Here is a 10881-nt window from a genome sequence, read left to right as displayed (position 1 = left end):
ACACCTAGAACCCTCCTTCCTTGCTGGCTTAAAAAGAAATGGAATACTTTAATCACTTATCATTGCCTTCAAGTTATGGCCCTGGCATGGCTCAGATAAAATTGTCATGTATTATATAATATTACTCCCTGCACTATTTGTGGATAAAATCTTATGTACAGAAAATATAAGATATCCTTAAAAATTGAGTGTTTAATATCTTAAGTGAAACTTTATTTTTAGTTACACCTTTGAAAGAGTGAAAGAAAATAAGCATGGAGGCATATTTAGAAAAAGTGAAGTCCCAGGACATTTAAGCTTAATATGAGAGAAATCATGCCTCTCTTTGGTTGTTGGCATGAAGAAAGAGGTTTGTAAATCAAGGATTAGGGAGTGCTCAAGACAAAATTTGTACTATATTAAAATTTTACTATGTGCGTCTTTTAGAATAAAGTAAAAAGTATCTCTTGGACTCCAACTCCAACTCCAAATATCTTCATAGATATTTGGTGGCATTAATTTGCATGAGTGGCTCTCTGTCCTAAGCATGAAGAGAGAGTTATTCTCTGCCTAAGCTTTATAAAAGGCTTGGGTATCTTGCCTCATATGATAGACAAAATTACCTTGAACAATGTCCAAAGAGAATTCTGGGAAGATGGTGGAGTAAGAAGCACCAGCAATCATTCTTTCTACCTCAATAGTAATTGCACTGGCAGAATCTGACTCTTGTAACTATTTTGGAAATCTGGAGCCTACTGAAGGCTTGCAACTCCCAGGGGAAGGCTTGGTAGGTCAATTTTAGTTCTCAGCATAGTAGCAAGCACTTATCTCTCATGTAGGGTAAGCAGCTGTGCATGCATTCCAGGAGCAGCTTGCATACAGTTAGTGGGAGCGAGGGTGGGCAAAAAGGACTCTGTTCTCCAAATATTAGGGAGTTGCGCTCTGATTGCTGATTGCTGCTTCTGAATACTGAGGTGCAGAAAAGGAGGTGGGCAGCCATTGTTCTTATACCTCCCTTATTGTTGCAAGCTCCCCATCCTATAGCTAAAGTGACTTCCAGGGGATTTAAAGGGTTGGCACCTATTCCTCCACTCCTTAATTTTTTCTGTTTCCCCCTTTTTTAGGAGCCAGATATTTAAGACTAGGACATTCACAAATAACAGCATATACAGGAAAATTAGAAAGTGACCATACTTGCCAGGAAAAGGCACAGACTCAGGAAACACCTGAGAAAACCTTAAGTTTACATCACAGACTGATCCTTAGCACAGAGACAGCATACAACAACTTAAAAAGAATAAATAAAAACAACAAATAGCAAACTCTGGGGAAGGGAAAGAATGTGATTTCCTGAATTGCCACACTATTAGATTCAAATGTCCAGTTCTTGCCAAAAAAAAAAAAAAAAAAAAAAAAAAAAAATCACAAGACACACAAAAAAACAGAAAAGTACGGTCCACTCAAAGAAAAAATAAACTATGGAAATTGTTCCTGACAAAGAACAGAAAGCATATCTACTAGATAAAGATTTTGAAGAATTGTCTTAAATATACTCAAATAATTAAAGATGGGGAGAAAGCTAAGAAAACAATATATGAACAAAATGGAAATGTCAACAAAAAGGTAGAAAACCTATAAATTAACCAAAAAAAATTATAGAGCTGGAAAATACAATGGTTAAAATGAAAAAAAAAATTACTAGAAGATTCAAAGGCAGATTTGAGTAGGGAGAAGAAGGAATCAGTGACCTTGAAGATAGGACACTGGAAATTATCAAGTCTGAAAAATAGAAAAAAAGTTTGAGGAAAAGTGAACTAAACCTGAGAAATTTGTGGAACACCATTAAGCAGGTATCAACATAAAAATTGCAGGAGTCCCAAAGGAGAAGCGACAAAGTTCCAGAGAGAATATTTTTAAAAAATAGTAGAGAAACACTTTCTAAATTTGATGAAAGATATGAATATAAACATCCAAAGAGCTCAACAAACTGTAGATAAGATGAACTCAAGGACACCTACATGGAGAAACATATAATCAAACTTTTACAAGCCAAAGATGGAGAATCTTGAAAGCAGCAAGTGGGAAGTAACTTGTCATATACAAGAGTATCTCAACAAAATTATGAGATTTCTCATTAGAAACATTAGAGGACAGAAGGCAGTGGGCAAATATTTCAAAATTCTGCTTGGAAAAATACTGTCAATCAGTAGTCTTGTATCTAGCAAAATTGTCCTTCATAAATGAGGGAGGAATGAAGAAATTTACAAGTAAGCAAAAGCTAGGGAGGTTTTTGTTTGTTTGTTTCTTTGTTTTGTCATGTTTAAGGGAGTCCCGCTGGGTGAAATAAAAGGACACTAGACATTAACTTGAAGTCACATGAAGAAATAAATATCTCAACAAAAGTAACACATGGACAATCAGGAAAGCTAATATTATTATAACAACCATCTGTAACGACAATTTTTGTTTTCTATATGATCTAATATTCCATTTAAAAAATTTAGTCTCAAAGCTAATACTATTGTAATTTTGGTTTGTAACTCTATGTTTTGTTTTCTACATACATCAAGAAATAATGAATTGTATTTCTTTATGTTTGGAGCACACAATGTAATATTGTAATAACAAAATGTGGTGATAAAGCTGATAAAAGAGCAATGTTTGTGTTTTGAAGTTAAGCTGATATAAATTTAAATTGCATGTTATAACTTTATGTTGTTAAATGTAATTGCCGTGATAACCACAAAGAAAATAGCTATAGAATACAAACAGAAGAAAATAAAAAAGAACTTTAAATGTTTTACTTCAAAAAAAAATCAACTAAACACAAAGGAGAAGAGAAATGCAGAAAATGAGGGACAGAAAAGCTGTAAGGCATATAGAAAACAAATAGGAAGGTGACAGATGTATTTATCAGCAGTTACTTCATTTTATTTTATTTTATTATTTATTTATTTATTTATGGGGGGTGTGGGGTAAAGTCTCTTTGTCACCCAGACTGGAGTGCAGTGGCACGATCTTGGCTCACTGCAACCTCCGCCTTTCAGATTCAAGTGATTCTCCTACCTCAGCCTCCCGAGTAGCTGGGATTACAGGCACGCACCACCATACCTGGCTCAATTTTTTATCTTTGGTAGAGATGGGGCTTCACCATTTTGGCCAGGCTGCTCTTGAACTCCTGGCCTCAAGTGATTCTTAGCCTTCCAAAGTGCTGGCATTATAGGTGTGAGTAACTGTGCCCAGCCTCAGCAATTACTTTAAATGAAAATAATTTAAAATATCCAATGAAAAGACAGAGATTTGCAGAACAGATTAAAAAACCATAATCCAACTGCCTGCTTCCTACATTTGAATTAAATTTACATCCAAAGACACAAATAGATTAAAAGTAAATGATGAGAACAGATATTTCATGCAGATAGTAACCAAAAGAGAGCAAGATGACTATAATAATATTAGACAAAATATGCTTTAAATTTAAAAAAATGGAAAAGACAAAGAAGGACATTTTATGTTATAAAAGTTTTAATACAACAAGAAGATATCACAATTATAAACAGGTACATACCTAATGACAGACCATCAAAATATATTTAAAAAACTGACAGAATTGAAGGGATAACTTGTTCTACAATAATAGTTGGAGATGTAAAATCAAATTCTCAATGTGTAGAACAACCAGGGAGAAGTAAGGAAATACATGAGTTGTACAACACAGTATGCCAATAAGCTCTAACAGATATACTGCCCACTCTACCCCAGAACAATAACAGACACATTCTTCTCAAGCCCACATACGACATTTTCCAGGATAGACCATATGTTAGGCCACAGATGAAGTCTCAATAGATATTAAAAGATATAATTCATACAAAGTATCTTCTTTGACCAGAATAAGATGAAGTATGAAATCAATAAAAGAAAGGGAAGAGGAAAATTCACAAATTTGTGGAAACCAATTAATACATTCTTAAACACAATGGATGAAAGAAAAAAATCGCATGAAAAATTAAAGAAAAACTAAGAGATGAATGAAAACATAATCACAAGGTACCAAAACTTATGGAACACAGCGAGTGCAAAGGGTAAAATTTACAGTATAAATGCCTATGTTAAAAATCAAGAAAAATCTCAAATCAACAACCAAACTTTACAATTTAAGGAACTAGCAAAAGAAAAGCAAGATACACCCAGTGCTAGCGGAAGAAAGGAAGTAAGACAGAGTAGAGCAGGAGTGAACAAAATAGAGAACAGAAAAGCAGTGGAGAATATGATGAAACCCACAACCAATGAAATCAAAGCACCAAAGCGAGTTCTTTGAAGTGGTCAACAAAATCGAGAAACCTTTTAGCTAGCTAATAAGAACAAAGAGTAGGACTCAAATTGCTAAAATCTGAAATAAAAGTGGAATATTACTACAAATTCTATAGAAACAAAAAGGATTGTAAGAGTGTATTATGAACAATTGTATGCCAACAAATTTGATAACCTAGAGGAAATGAATCAATTTCTAGAAATATAAGAACTACCGAGGTTAAATTACAAATAAATTAAAATATGAATAGACCTGTAACTAGTGAGAAGATTAAATTAATAATTTAAAAAATCCTAATAAAGAAAGCCCTTGACCTGATGGCTTCACTGGTGAATGCTACCAAATATTTTAAGAAGCACTAATACCAATCCTTTATAAATTTTTCAGAACATTGAAGAGGAAAGAACACTTTCTAACTCATTCTATGAGACCAGTATTTTCCAGATACCCAAGCCAGACAAAGACACTACACAAAAAGAAAACTATAGGTATCCTTAATAAACATTAATATAAAAAATCTTCAATAAAATACCAGCATATTGAATTCAGCAGTGAATTAAGAGGATTACACCCCATGACCAAATGGGATTTATTCCTGGAATGATCTCTACATAGAAAAATTGACCACTATAATGCATTGAGAGAATGAGAATGAAGAAATGCATTGAGAGAATGAAGAAAAAATGCATTGAGAGAATGAAGAAAAATGCATTGAGAGAATGAAGAAAAAAACCCATATAATCATCTCAGTTGATTTAGAAAAAGCATTTGACAAAATTCAACACCTTTTCATGATACAAAAACTAAACAAATTAGGAATAGAAGAAAATTATCTCAATATAATAAAAGTCATATATGAAAATCCTGCTAGTAACAGCATACTCAAATGGTGAAAGAATGAAAGCTTTTCCTCTAAAAACATGACAAGGCAAGGATGCCTGCTTTTACCAATTCTGTACTGGAAGTTTTAGCCAGAGCAATCAGGAAAGAAAAAGAAATAAAAGGCACCTACATTGAAAAGGTAGAAATAAACATCTCTATTTGCAGATTATATGATCTCATATATAGAACTATATAAAAAAAATCCCTAAAGTTTGAACTAATAAATCAATTCAGCAAAGCAACAGGATATATAGTCCACACACAAAAGTCAGTCACATTTCTATATACTGAAAATGCACAATCTGAAAAGAAAAGTTTTTTTAAAATTGAATTTATAATATCATCAAAACCAACAAAATACTTAGGAATTAACCATGGAGGCAAAAGACTTGTCTCAGTCTGTTTGGGCTGTTATAACAAAATGCCATAAAGTAAGCAGCTTGTAAACAACAGACATTTATTTTTCCCAGCTTTGGAGGCTGGGAAATCCAAGACAGAAGCACTAGCAGATTCTGTTTGGTTAGGGCCTGCTTTCCTGTTTGTGAAAGTCCTCTTGCTGAATCCTCACATGGCTAAATGAGAAAACTCTGGTCTCTTCAGCCCCTCATAAGGGCACTAATCTCATTGACGAGTACTCCATCCTCATGATCTAATCACCTCCTAAAGGCCTCACTTTCTAATATCATCACATGGGGAATTAGGTTTCAACACACAAAGTTTGGGGTCACACGTTCAGACTGTAGCACTTGTACAATAAAAATTACAAAACATTGTAATTTTTTTGTAAGAAAAAAAATACATTGTAAGAAATAAAGAATTCAAAAATAAATGTAAGCACACCCCATGCTCATGGATTGGAAGACTTAATCCCATTCAGATTTCAATAGTACCCAAAGCAATCTACAGACTTAATGTAATCCCTATCAAAATCCCAATGGTATTTTTACAAAAATAGAAAAACTCATCTAAAAATTCATATGAAATCTCAGGGACTCTGAATAATCAAAATGACCTTGAAAAGAGCAAAGATGGAGGACTCAAACTTTCTGATTTCAAAATTTTCTACAAAGCTATCGTAATAAAAAAAAGTATAGTACTGGCATAAAGACAGAGAGATAGAGCAATGGAAAATAATAGAAAACTCAAAAATAAACCATCACATATATGGTCAAATAGTTTTTGACAACGGGGCCAAGGCCATTAAATGAGGTAAAGGAACAATTAGTGCTTGGAAAACTAGATATCTATGTATATCTATCTATCTATCTATCTATCTATCTATCTATCTATCTATCTATCTATAAAGTGAAGTCAGACGCTCAACACCATATACAAAAATTAAAATAAAAAATAAAAATGGTTCAAGGACCTAAATGTAAGGACTAAAATTATAATAAGCAGTAGAAAATATAGTGTGGTTGACAGGGGCTGGAGTATGGAGGAATGGGGAGTTATTGTTTAATGGTTATAGAATTTCAGTTTTACAAGATGAAAAGAGTTCTGAAGGTAGGTGGTGGTGATGGTTGCACAACATCATGAATGTATTTAGTATTATTGAACTTTTACTTACAAATGTCAAGATGCTCATTTTTTTTTTTTTTTTAAGTGTATCTCACCACAATAAAAAACTTGGGCAAAATCACCTTAAACAATTCTCCAACCCCAATTTTATGACTTCTGCAAGCCCTATAACCTCACCTAAGATTCAAGAACTCTGATGATTCCAGTGTTCAGGCACTTTTGTAGGTGTGGGGTTTCTCTTTACTCCTTTCGTCTTCATCTTCTAACCTGTGTGTAGTCTAAGTATTATCATAACGTGTCGACAATCCCCTTAGGTGCTTTCACAAGATATCTCCTTATATCAAACATTTCATAAACTTTACTGAATAACTGGAATGAGAGGGTGTCAATGTTGATCTTCTAAGGTCCCCCAGGCTTTATTAATACTTCTCCTATTTGTACTGATGTTCAGATCTTACTTTTTAAATTGCATAAACCAAATATGAAGAACTCAGTAGATAATAGAAAAATTGACATTTTCCTTTTCATTTTAAAATCCTCCAAGATTATCTCAAATTACTTAATTTGGACTCTTTAAATAATCATAGATTCATGTAGAAATATTTTAATCTAAAAATTCTGTTCTTAAGGATATATAAATACTTTTTTTTGTTAGCTCATTTTATGGAAACAGTTAAATACATTTTTGCAAACTATTGAAGGTATCTTAAAAAGGCTGGGAAGAGTTATGATATATACAGCAATATTGTAAAACAAATCATTTTTTACCCTTTTATAGAGACTATTGTGACATATAATTTTTAAAGAGTTTAATGAGTTTGGGGATTTCAAATGTTAACCACTGCCATATTTGGAGCTGCCAGTACCAAATAATTTTAAAGTGACTACTTTTATTTTTTCTTTTCTCTGTGACTACACTTAAGACATTGCAGAAGAAATTGTCATCAATAAGAATATAACTTTTTAAATATCAATAAGAAAAAAATAATTTTGAGAATACATCATACTCAGTATTAAACATAATACAAGCTGGACAGAAAGATTGAGAGATTTTGAAAGTGCAGTGCGGTAATGTCCAGTTTGAAGAACTTTTGGCCCAATGGAATTAATTGGGCCGTTCTTCTTTCTCTCTTTCTCCCTGCACCCCTGTCCCTCGTGAAAGGGTAAGATAAAAAATATTTCTTCCTTGAAACTTTTCTGGAACTTACTGATAGATACATCTTGAATTAGAGTTTTCCTTGAAAAAAAATTGTTGATTCAATCTTCTGGACTATACAGTGTTTCAATTTCCTTTTTAGACACACTTTGGTATATTTTATAAGTATCTGAAACATTCATATTGATTGGTATAAAATTTTTTCTTTTTAAAAATATTGATTGATTGATTGATTGATTGAGACGGAGTTTTACTCTTGTTGCCCAAGCTGGGGTGCAATGGCACCATCTCAGCTCACTGAAACCTCCACCTCCCGGGTTCAAGCAATTCTCCTGCCTCAGCCTCCCAAGTAGCTGGGCTTATAGGCACCTGCCACTGTGTCCAGCTAAGTTTTGTATTTTTGTAGAGACGGGGTTTCACCATGTTGGCCAGGCTGTTCTTGGACTCTTGACCTCAGGTGATCCACCCGCCTCAGCCTCCCAAAGTGCTGGGATTTCAGGCGTGGACCATTGTGCCCGGCCAAAGTTTATATATATATATGTTCTTTTAATGTCTATAGCATTTGCAGTTGTGTGCTCTATTTCATTACTGATATTGCTTACTCATCTTTTTTTTTTTCTAATTTAGTTTCTGCTGAGTTAGACAATTTTATTAACAATATGCAAAAATAAAATTTGTGTTCTGTTGATCCTTTCCATCGTATTTGTTTGTTTCATCACTTTCTGCTCTTAATAAAGTTTTTCTTCATTCTATTTCCTTGGGTTTATCTGTTATAATTTTTCTAACTTCTTGAGATGGATCCTTACCTCATTAGTTTTCAGGTTTCTTTCTCTATAATGTATTATTTAAGATTTTAAATTTTCCCCTAAATATGGTTTTCGCTGCCTTTACAAAGATTAGAAAAGATGGGAACATCACACACTGGGGCCTGTCGTGGGGTGGAGGGATGGGGGAGGGATAGCATTAGGAAAAGTACCTAATGTAAATGATAAGTCAATGGATGTAGCAAACCAACACAGCACATGTATACATATGTAACAAACCTGTACGTTGTGTACATGTATCCTAGAACTTAAAGCATAATAAAAAAAGAAAGAAAAAGTTTAGATGAAAGTATTTTATAATTTCTGTGTTTTTTTTAAAGTGTTGTTTCATGAGTACTTTCAAATACAATTTTAAATTTATAACTACAGGATATTTTTAAAAGTTGTTTCATTATTTCTAACTTAATTGTTTTGTGATGAGAGAATATTATACTATATCAGTCTTCTAATAATTGTTGAGATTTTGTGGTCAAGTACAAAATCAATTTTTGTAAGTGGTCCAGGTGTGCTAAAAACTAAAGTTCATTATTCTATTATTGTGGTTGTGTTTGTATGTTCATGCCTTCTATAAACTCACTGATGTTTTTGTCTGATTGTTTTGTTAATTACTGAGAGTTACGTTAAAATTTTCCACTCTGATTATAGTCTATTTTGGTTTGCAAATTTAGAGTGGTTTTGTTTTTGTTCTTTGCTTTCATAAATGGAAATTGCTCAGGCTGACTGCCTTCTCTCTGTCTTACTCTAAGTAAGAAAAGCAAGGTCATCATTAGCAAATGGCAATTGCAGCACAGCAACACCAAGAGTCCACTTCACACTTAGGATAGAATGCTGCACCTCCTCTTTGTGGCTTCTGGTACGCCACATGTTAAGAGACGCTTTTCTAGTAGGAACTAAAGAAATGATTCCTGAAAGGAGTCTTTGTATATTCTTTCTTTATTCATTTTAAGGCTGTGTATTTCAAAATATATGAATTCAACTCGTACTATTCTGATGAGTTACAAACTTTATATTGTTACAAGACTCTATTTACTTCTTCCAGAACATTTATCCGATATCAACTTTTTTGAGATTAATATTTGCATGATATATCTTTACTTGGTCTTTATAATTCTATATCAATCTAATACTCACTATTGTCTTTCTCTGGCTATTCTTGGTGTTGTTTTCTCTTTGTCTTTTATTTTCTGTAATTTCACTAAAATATTTAAAAGTTTGGATTTATTTTTCTTTAACATACTTGGAATTTGATGGATGTTTTGTTTGGATCTGATGTATGTTCTTGTTTTCTCTTTAAATATTTTTCTGCCCTTTCTGTTTCCAAGCTGAAGTTAAATGTATTTTAAATCATCTAACTTTCATTTATATCTCTCAGTCTCTTTCTTATATTTTCCACCTATTTTTTTCTCTCTGTGCTATTTTCAGCATTCTCCTGGCTCAGCTTCCAATTTACTAATTCTCTCTTCTTTTATGACTGATCTGCTGCCACATTCATTCACTCAGTTTTAAATTTTAGTTACTGCAACTTTTACTTCTACAATTTTACTTTTCTTATAATATGGTATACATTTTAAAAATACTTTTCTGTTATATTCTGATAACTTTAAGTTGCTTTTTCCTCCTCCTTGGCCCCAATAGAATAGGCTTGTTTTTTCGTTTTTGTTTTTGTTTTTTATTTTTCTAGATAGAATCTCACTCCCTCACCTAGGCTGGAGTGCAGCATCATGATCTCAGCTCCCTGCAACCTCCGCCTCCTGGGTTTAGGTGATTATTCTGCCTCAGCCTCCCAAGTAGCTGGAATTATCGCTGCATGCCACCACACCCAGATGATTTTTGTAATTATATTAGAGATGGGGTTTCACCATGTTGGCCAGGCTGGTCTCGAACTCCTGACTTCAAGTGATCTGCCCACCTCGGCCTCCAAAGTGCTGGGATTATAAGCATGGGCCACCTCACCGAGCTGAGTTCGTTTCTGTTTTATTGATAAAGCAAACAATTTGTGTCTGATAATCTGATTTTCTCAAGCATATTTTGGTCTGTTTCTACTTTCTGTTGTTCCTGCTGGATCTCACACATATTGCCTTGTTTTCTATTGTGTATGATGATATTTTACCATCTAATTTATTTCCATAAAAATTACTTGTGAGGATTTGGGGAGGGCCAAAATAGAGGTAGTATTCTCCAGAGAGGAAATACATTCATTTCTT

General features: G+C 33.4%; 1 non-coding gene across 1 annotated transcript; it reads right to left on the bottom strand.

The window, feature by feature from the left end:
• Window positions 1-9386: 9386 nt before the first annotated feature.
• LOC116275638 lies at window positions 9387-9596 on the bottom strand. The gene has a single exon (XR_004184733.1). It is a non-coding gene; the product is annotated as a small nucleolar RNA U3 (small nucleolar RNA).
• Between the last annotated feature and the right edge of the window lie 1285 nt (window positions 9597-10881).

The sequence above is a fragment of the Papio anubis genome, chromosome 6 (genome assembly GCF_008728515.1).
Source record: "Papio anubis isolate 15944 chromosome 6, Panubis1.0, whole genome shotgun sequence".
Taxonomy (NCBI): Eukaryota; Metazoa; Chordata; class Mammalia; order Primates; family Cercopithecidae; genus Papio; species Papio anubis.
This window is presented reverse-complemented; position numbering and strand designations above follow the sequence as displayed.